Source organism: Centroberyx affinis, unplaced genomic scaffold, assembly GCF_046629955.1.
Source record: "Centroberyx affinis isolate AG114_WGS23_722 - 3 ecotype Tasmania unplaced genomic scaffold, CSIRO-AGI_Caff_v1 ptg006076l_1, whole genome shotgun sequence".
Lineage (NCBI taxonomy): Eukaryota > Metazoa > Chordata > Actinopteri > Beryciformes > Berycidae > Centroberyx > Centroberyx affinis.
Genome location: NW_027283090.1, coordinates 1 through 10157, shown reverse-complemented (window position 1 = coordinate 10157; position 10157 = coordinate 1). Strand labels below are relative to the sequence as shown.

The 10157-nt window shown below is 43.2% G+C and overlaps 1 pseudogene; it reads left to right on the top strand.

The window, feature by feature from the left end:
• Nucleotides 1-319: 319 nt before the first annotated feature.
• On the top strand, nucleotides 320-8165 carry LOC139638060 (magnesium transporter NIPA4-like; annotated as a pseudogene).
• The last annotated feature ends 1992 nt before the right edge of the window (nucleotides 8166-10157 follow it).

Genomic DNA, 10157 nt, shown 5'->3' with positions numbered 1-10157 from the left:
TCCCCCTCATGCCAGTTGAAACTCAGGTGAAGTTTGTCCATATAACACACAGGGAGGCTGCAGCACAACTCCATAGCAGCCTTCTCTGATGATGACAGGATGATGACAGGATTTTCATTTTTGGGTGAACTATTCCTTTAATAGAATTGTATGTCTTGGTTTAAAATTAACATTACAGTAGGTATCAGTCAAGTCAAAAGTTTTTGTTTCTCATTTTGAATACACTCATCCTCTCTCTCTCTCTCTCTCTCTCTCTCTCTCTCCCTCTCTCTCCCCCTCCCTCCCTCTCTCTCTCTCTCTCTCTTTTCTCTCTCTCCAGTGGGAGCGGGGGAGGGCTGTAACTTTGCGGCCTACATGTTTGCCCCGGCCACACTGGTGACTCCGCTGGGCGCTCTGAGTGTCCTCATCAGGTAGCTCAGCTGAACTTTATCGACACAAAAGTAGAACAGTAGTAACAGTTTTGGCAAATCATCAAGTGAAAAGGTTGACATGTACAATTAATACTACTACTACTACTAGTACTACTACCACCACTACCATACTACCATGCATACTACTACCAGTGGTGGATGAAGTACTCTGATCCTTTACTTCAGTAAAAGTACCAATACAGCAATGTAAAAATACTCCATTACAAGTAAAAGTCCTGCATGAAAAATCCTACTTAAGTAAAAGTACATAAGTATTAGCAGCAAAATGTAGTTAAAGTATTAAATTAAAAGTAGTGGTTTGGTCCCTCTGACTGATATTTTAGATGTGTAAGCAGCATGTTACTGTTGTAGCTGCTGGAGGTGGAGCTAGTTTGAACTACTTTATATACAGTTAGCTAGTTTAGTCCAGTGGTTTCCAACCTAGGGGTCGGGCCCCTCCAAAGGGTCACCGGATAGATCTGAGGGGTCGTGAGATGATTAATGGGAGAGGAAAGAAGAAAAAACAAAGTTCTGAGACACAAATCTGTTTTCAGTTTTTGGACTTTTTCTGATTGATTTTTGCTGAAATATTGGATCATTTGAACATTTATTGAAATGAAACCATGTGAGGTTTAGAGGGAAAAATCACTATTTGGTGGAGCTGTTAACAACTCATAGACATCTGAAATGTGACCCGACTACACACTGCTGTTTGTAAGACGTCAAAAGCCAAAAAGGTTGGAAACCACTGGACTAAAACTGTCAAATAAATGTAGTGGAGTAGAAAGTACAATATTTCCCTCTGAAATGTAGTGGAGTGGAAGTATAAAGTAGCATCAAATGGAAATACTCAAGTAAAGTACCTCAAAATTGTACTTAAGTACAGTACTTGAGTAAATGTACTTAGTTACTTTCCACCACAGACTACTACTACTACTATTACTACTACTACTACTACTACTAACAATAATAATCTTCTTTTATAGAGCATCAAAACAGAGTTCCAAATGTCTTTACAAGATATCACTATAAACACCCAAGTTGTGTTAGCAATAAATGAAGACCAAAAAAGAATCAAATACATGAAGAAAAAAAACAAACAAATCAAGAGCACCGATCCCCGGAAAACACACCTGTATGTGTGTGTGGTTTGGGATGATACAGACTGGTGTTACATTTCAATGCAACACAACGTAACCACTGTGGTGTTTCTGCACTGCACTTCCCACAGATCACCTGTCAATCAAACTGTTGCTGCAGTTTGAGTTCCTCTTCTCTCTGTCTGTTCAGCCATGGTGGCTATCGCTGCTCATGCTAACTACCCAGTTCTTCTTCTTCTGTTGATTCCAAACAAACTGGAAACATAAAACACATCATTTCCTGTGAGGCAGAGGATTTTTCCCAGGAAAGAGCGACCAGACACCGGCTGTTTAGAACAGACAGAGGAGAAGATTTATGACCTGGAGATAGGCTGGATCACTGAAGTTAGAGCAGAGAGAGAGAGAGAGAGGAGCAGAATGAACGCCATGAGGGAATTTCTTCAAATTTGGCACAAACGTCCACTTGGACTCAAGGATGAACTGATTAGAATTTGGTGGTCAAAAGGTCAAAGGTCAAGGTCACTGTGACCTCACAAACAACGTTTTTGGCCATAACTCAAGAATTAATATGCTAATTATGACAAAATTTCACACAAATGTCTAATAGGATAAAATGATGCAGTGGTGCCATTTTATATCCAAAAGTTCAAAGGTCAACTTCACTGTGACATCATAATGTTTTGCTTACCACCGAAGCTGAGAAAACAATCTTGGGTCATTTACTCGTGTCACTTACTTTTGAGACACCAAAATCCTTTAAGTTGACCTAATAATCACATTAATTATATATGTTCAATAAATAAAGACTGTCCTTGCAATGATAAAATAAAGTTTATTGGCGGAGGCATACAACCATGAGGCGGATATTTCTAGTTTGTTCTTTTTTTTGGCACAATCCAAGCTCAACAATGTGTTCTGCCGGACCGTTCTTCTTCGCTGGTATAGCCAAGTCGAAGTGTGTAGAGCGGTCAGGCTAAGCGAGGCTAATGTATTCACTGTGTGCTGTGTGTTGCAGTGCAGTTCTGTCCTCCTACCTGCTGGGGGAGACACTGAACGCTGTGGGGAAGCTGGGCTGCCTGCTGTGTGTGCTGGGGAGCGTCTTATTGGTCATCCACGCCCCGCAGGAACAGGAAGTGACGTCGCTACAGGACATGACTGACAAGCTGCTGGAACCTGGTGAGACCAAATACTCTGCTATTCTCTGTCTCTCTCTGTCTCTCTGTATTTCTCTCTGTCTCTCTCTCTCTCTGTCTGTCAGTGTCTCTGTCTCTCTCTCTCTCTCTGTCCATCAGTCTCTCTCTCTCTCTCTCTCTCTCTCTCTCTGTCAGTGTCTCTCTGTCTCTCTCTCTGTCTGTCAGTGTCTCTGTCTCTCTCTCTCTCTCTCTCTCTCTCCATCTGTCAGTGTCTCTCTCTCTGTCTGTCAGTGTCTCTGTCTCTCTCTCTCTCTCTCTCTCTCTCCATCTGTCAGTGTCTTTCTCTCTGTCTGTCAGTGTCTCTCTGTCTCTCTCTCTCTCTCTCTCTCTCTCCATCTGTCAGTGTCTCTCTCTCTGTCTGTCAGTGTCTCTGTCTCTCTCTCTCTCTCTCTCTCTCTCTCCATCTGTCAGTGTCTTTCTCTCTGCCTGTCAGTGTCTCTCTGTCTCTCTCTGTCAGTGTCTCTCTGTCTCTCTCTGTCAGTGTCTCTCTCTCTCTGTCTCTCTCTCTGTGTCAGTCTCTCTCTCTCTGTCTTTATCTCTCTAAACTATCTAGCTGTCTTTCTGTCTTCATCTCTGCATACCCTCTTTATATTCTTAATTGCCTCTGTGTGTGTGTGTGTGTGTGTGTGTGTGTGTGTGTGTGTGTGTGTGTGTGTGTGTGTGCGCGTGTGTGTGTGTGTGTGTGTGTGTGTGTGTGTGCAGGCTTCCTGGTGTACGTGTCTGCGGTCCTGCTGCTGTGTGTGGTCCTGGTTCTGTACTGCTCTCCTCGGGTCGGACGCTCCAACATCCTGGTCTACATCAGCATCTGCTCCCTGCTGGGAGCCTTCACCGTGTCCTCTGTCAAGGGCCTGGCCATCGCCATACACACAGGTACGAGAGAGACAGACAGGCAGACAGACAGGCAGAGAGACAGGCAGACAGACAGAGAGAGAGACAGACAGGCAGACAGACAGGCAGAGAGAGAGACAGACAGGCAGGCAGAGAGACAGGCAGAGAGACAAACAGAGAGAGAGAGAGAGAGAGAGAGAGAGACAGGCAGAGAGAGAGACAGACAGAGAGAGAGAGAGATAGACAGAGAGACAGACAGAGAGAGAGAGACAGACAGGGAGATACACAGACAGACAGACAGACAGAGAGAGACAGACAGGCAGACAGACAGGCAGAGAGACAGGCAGGCAGAGAGACAGAGAGAGAGACAGAGAGGGAGATACACAGACAGACAGACAGACAGACATAGAGAGACAGACAGACAGGGAGATACACAGACAGACAGACAGACAAGCAGAGACAGACAGAGAGAGAGAGATAGAGGGAGAGAGAGACAGATGGAGAGACAGACAGACAGACAGACAGAGAGAGAGAGAGAGAGACAGAGAGACAGACAGACAGAGAGAGAGAGAGAGAGAGACAGGCAGACAGACAGAGAGAGAGAAAGAGAGACAGACAGACAGACAGACAGACAGACAGGATGGGTTAGGTATATAGATACAAAGAAAGGACCAAAGGAAAAACAGAGAAAGACAGAAACGAAGCAAGCGAACGAGACAGGAAAGGAATAATGGAAGGAAGGAAAGGAAGCAGGATAGAAAAAAAGAAGGAAGGAAATGAAGGGAAGGAAGCAAGTGACAAAAAGAAATGAAGGAAGGAAGGAATGGAGGAATACATGTAAAGAAGCAAGGAACAAGGGGAGGAAGGGAGGAAGAAAAGAAGCAAAGGAAAGGAAGACATGCAGCAGGAAAGAAAGAAAGAAAGGAAGGATTGACCCTTTGAGACAGGTACATTAGTAGTAATGTAATCTCTCTCTCTCTCTCTCTCTCTCTCTCTCTCTCTCTCTCTCTCTCTCTCTCTCTCTCCAGTCTTCTCTGATGCCTCAGTGCTCGCTCATCCTCTCACCTGGATCCTGCTGCTCTGTCTCATCATCTCCATAGTAACACAGGTAAGCTGCAATGTTTTTTTTAAATTATTATTACTGTTTTAATTATTGTTTCATAGTGACATTTCTGGTCCAGTGTTTCTGTACCTGCTACATACACCATGCTGGCTGTGTCCACACTGCAGTTGTCACTCCTCATTGGAGCTAAATCCTGCTATGTTCACACACAGTTTGGTTATTAAGCAGAGTGAGAACCGCATTCTACAACTGAACTCACTGCCTGAACACTCAGGTATTGACACTGAATTTGAGAGTGGATCCAGTTAGTCCAGCAGTGTGAACTAGAACCGGACCGGACAGCTGGTTGTTAGGTGAGGTCAGGCTCAACACTCGTTACGTTACGCAACATCATCACGCAACATCTGTTTTGATAATTGATTTGAGTAATTTTTTAAGAAAAATAAGTCAAAATTCTCTGATTCCAGCTTCTTAAATGTGAATATTTTCTGATTTCTTTCCTCCTCTATGACAGTAAACTGAATATCTTTGGGTTGTGGACAAAACAAGACATTTGAGGACGTCATCTTGGGCTTTGGAAAACACTGATCCACATTTTTCACCATTTTCTGACATTTTATAGACCAAACAACTAATTGATTAATCGAGAAAATAATCGACAGATTAATCGACAATGAAAATAATTGTAAGTTGCAGCCCTAGTTAAGTGTTGTGAGACATTCTCAAACTTTCTATCCTGTCTGTTTCCTCAACATTGTGGTTGTTCCAGTTCTGCGGTCTCGGCCCAAATGTTGCGGTTGAAAGTATGAAGTCCATGTGGTGGAAAAAGAGAACATGACGCCGCTGTCAGTGGGGGTTTATTAAGATCTTATGGATAAATTGACGCCTCTGTTTACTGGTGTTTCTGGTGTCAAGTGAACTGAAAATACAGGCAATGGTAGCCGCCATATTGGTCTGAAGTAAACGTTGCTATGGTTACAGACATTCTTTACAACCATCACGAGATCGGAGGAGTGGAGTGACTCCTGTTACCCGTACAGACAGTCTGGTCATTTCACTCCACTCTGCTCCAGTGTGACCAGACATGCAAATTCACTCTCATTCATGAATTCGGCAGTGTGTACGTAGCCATGGAGATGCATCATGTTTGTGTTTCTCCATCTGTCCGTCCACCACGACATGTTTACAGCCATTTTATCGAGGGCTTTCAGGTGATGTCACCCCCCTCTGGCCGCCATGTTGGAGGTCCTCAGCTCTCTGAACAGCTGACTGTGTTTCTGTCGTCTCAACAGAATTGAACAGACGGTTAATTTCTGTCTGTTTCTGACTGAACTGATCATTTCATCACTGATCCATCTGATTGATTTAGTGTTTAGATAATGTCAGCTTGTTAGCTAGCTAACCATAGCATCTGGTCAGCTAACCATCACTGTCTTGTTGTTAACACATCTGATTAGCACACTAGCTAACGTATCTAGTAGCATCTAGCGTTAGCATGTTCACATTAACATCAGTGTTTGCTGGCTAGTTAGCTAGCTAACAGTTTGTTCAGGTTAACTGAGCTGACTCTTCTCAAGCTACAACTCAGAGTGTTTTGGAGTAGAGACTAGGGCTAAAGACAAGACCTCTCTCTCTCTCTCTCTCTGTCTCTTTCACTCTCTCTCTCTCTCTCTCTCTCTCTCTCTCTCTCTCTCTCTCTCTCTCTCTCTCTCTCTCTCTCTCCAGGTGAACTACCTGAACAAGTCTCTGGACACCTTCAACACCCTGCTGGTCTACCCCATCTACTACGTCCTCTTCACCTCCGTGGTTCTCTCCACCTCCATCATCCTCTTCCAGGAGTGGAGGAGCATGGCGGCGGTGGACGTCGTCGCCACGCTGGGGGCCTTCCTGGTCATCGTGGTGGGCGTGGCCATGCTGCACCTCTTCAGAGAGCTGGAGGTCTGTTGCTCCTCCCTCAGCTGACCTCATCAGTCTGATGTCAGCACGCCCAAATATGGACTTAGGGTTCCAAAGCCATTTCTCTATGGGGAAAATGAATGGGCTTTTCACATACCGTATTTCCTCTAATAGTGGCCGGTAGTCAATTAGAAGCCGGGTTTCCGATAATGGCCGGGGCCGTGGTCGACACGAACAAATAAAGGCCAGTTCCAAATACAAGCCGGAGAAAAAAACAAAGGAAACAAGCGTGAATTCGCCATAGCTGCGACCACGTACTGTGCGGCTATAGGCCGCCAAAGGGTGGGGAAATTTTTGTGGACGGACCAACCAACCAACCAACAGACCGACCGACAGAGCGAGCTGTAGAGCTGCTGGTCGCAGCTAAAAACAACGGTGGACACCGGTAAACTCCTGGCGGAAGTCTCTGGAGCGTGCCGCCGTCGATTACCCTAATTATCGTAATGCATTGCAGTAACAAAAAAACGGCTACCTAACGAACCCAAACAGAAGCAGATCAGAAAACAAGGAGGCTTCATACTAAAATATGAGCAAATATACTTATCAAACAGAGGGAATTAGAAATAAAGGCAATAAAGGAAATAAACCCTCTGCAGTTGAGGGAAATAAAGGCCCGGGCCAATATTAGAGGAAATACGGTAATCGTCCCTGTCACAGTCTGCGCTTAATGCAGGTTTTTCAAATTTGGACGTTTTTACCTTCATATATTTATCTCTCTGATGACGCCGGGTCTGTTGATTTCTGTGACCGTTTTCAAGCCTAAGGAGTCATTTTGCTAACAACGAGCTAAACACTCGGGCTCCTATAATTTGCATAAATCCGTATTTGGTCAAGGCTGACATCTGACTTCAGAGGTCTATATGTTTCTGCTTTAACGTTTCTTGCTTTGCTTACATTGCTTTTTTGCTTTTACTATTGATTTACCTTTTTGCTTTTATTTACTCTTTTGTAAAGTGTTTTGTAAAATGCTAAACAAATACCATTATTATTATTATTACCTCCACCAAGGAGGTAATGTTTTCACCCACGTCGCAGGAAATCTGTAAAAGTTGGGCACGGATTTGCACAAAACTTGGTATGATGGTTGGTTATGGGCCAAGGAAGAACTGACCCACTTTTCATGTTGATTGGCCAAAAGGAGGCGTGACTTTGGGCGTGGCATATCACCAAAAGGTGGTTGTCACACATGGCAGAGGTCTGTGCTGTACTGAGCACATTTTCTAGTTATTATTTTTATTATTATTATTATTATTAAGATCCCAGTGTGAATATGTAGAGCTGTTTGAATGGGTGCTGAAAAAAAGAGTCAACCCTTTATTTCCCTGGAGAAATAAAGTTTAAAAGTTTATCCCTACCTAAAATAATAAGAATAAGAATAATAGCTGCTGTCATTTGTCTCACTGTAGGTGACTATGGAGCAACTGGCCAATCAGCCTTTGTCAGCCGTGGAGAGGGAGGGGCTTCCAGAGGAGGCTTCAGCAAGAGGAGGGAGGAGGAAGGAAGAGGGAGTAAAAAAGAGGATAAACATGGACTGATAGACAACATGATGATCGAGAGTCTGCCTCCGATGAGGGAGGAGGGACCGAGAGTCTTCATCATCAGCTGAGAGAGAGAGAGAGAGGGAGAGGAGAGGGAGAGGGAGAGAGAGAGAGAGAGAGAGAGAGAGAGAGAGAGAGAGAGAGAGAGAGAGAGAGAGAGAGAGAGAGAGAGAGAGAGAGAGAGAGGTTTGGTTTCCTATCTTGACTTTGTAATTCCAACTGGTCCATGAATTTTCCTCAGTCTTTGTGCACTTTATCAAGATTTAAAAAGTAAAAATGGAACGTTGAGTCAGCTCTTGTTTAAACAGTGACAATGAAACGTTGTTAGTTTGGGTAGTTTAGTTATTTTATTTCATTTTTATTAAACCAAATTAAGCAAAAATAACCACAGTGCTAGACTGAATATCATTCTTCAGTGTTTTTTTTTTTTTTTCCAGATAAAAACCCTAAATTGAGAAGTAACTCCAAGGCATTTGTGACAGTACAGTATGGATGTAAATATTATTATAATGTCTCATCCATTCATTAGCTGCAGTTGTCACTGTGCTGATGCCAACTAGCTGTACATTTCATTCAGAATACCACTCAGGTTAAGAGTTCCTTCATGTTTTCCATTTCATCCATGACAGGATGACTCGGTATTTGGAAAAACAAAGAAGAGAAATAAGAAACAGAGAATTAAGACTGAAGGCTGTGAAGTGTGCAGCTGCTCCATAGCGTATGAGTTGGGTGTTGTGGACCTGCAGAGTGTTTGTTTGAGTTTTAGACTTTAAATGAGCTTTATTCTACAGTACTGTGATCAACTTTGAACCAGAAGTCACTGTTGCAAGTCCTTTCCCATTTCTCCCAGTCTGCTTTACCAGAACTCCCAGTTTGCTCTCTGTGGAGGCAGCTCCAGACGTCACATCTTGATGACATCAGAGACCTCTGTCTTGGTCCTCTGGTCTCTGGCTTTGTTAATGTTTAATAATAATGACGCCATTAGACAAATGGCAGATGAGAAGCTCCTGCTATTATTAATGTGCATATTAATAATTAATCTGCTCCTCCACTCAAAGTCTCAAAGTCCGTCCAATTTCCAGATTTTTTTGAAAACCAAATTTTGATTCCCGGGAATTTCACCAGGTCTTGAGGAAGGATAAAAAATTTCCCAGAAGATTTATAAGCAAAAAGCAAAGCTGCGTGTGTGAAAGGTTTATGTTTTAGAAGATGAATCACTTGATAGTAAATATCTGGTGGTAAGCCCTCCTCACGCGCTCTCTCCTCCTGTTACTGCACTTCACAGAGAGACGGCATTAGCATCGCCGTTACCACAGCAACTAATCTGATACAGACCTGAAACAACAAAACACTCCTCAGAAAAAATGGAAATGTAAGCTGGATTTTAACAATGCTTTTGCTTTGCGAGTAAAAAAAGAAACCGTGTTTTAAAGTCATTTGCAACAGCTTACAGTCACATCTCGCAGACTCTGGTCGCTCTTTGAGGTCCCCGGAAATAAGACAGAGTGAGAGATCTTTACTTCTTCTTCCTTTCAGTTTATGTTCCGGTCTATCTGAGTTTTATTCTGAGTTACTTCCTCTGAGGTCAGCCTGGTCCTCCTGCTGATGGCTGGAGTCTATGAGGCAGCCAGACTGCACACCATCAGTACATACTTATATAATGATGTGCTGTATGTCAAACCAGATGTGTTGGACGCAGTCTGCTGCTGAGGACTCCTCTGTTATGAAGCTCTAAGGAGTTTAAACCAGCTTCTATAAGCCTACCAGGCTCAAATCAACTCTTTGTTCACTTAACTGGTTGTTCACACTGCTGCAGTCTGATGAAACACCAGCTGTAGTAGGTCTGGGCGATAATTCAATATTATCGTTTATCGTCTTTCAGTGGAATCATATTGTGATATGAAGATATTTTGATATCGTGACACACATTTCTGCTGTCTGAATTGATGATGACAAGCAAATTTTACTTAAAAACTCTGATAAAATGAGGTATTGTAGGAATATTATTTGAAAATTTCAGTTTTGTTTGACATCACACCTAACATTACCATTCGGTTCAATGAGATGAA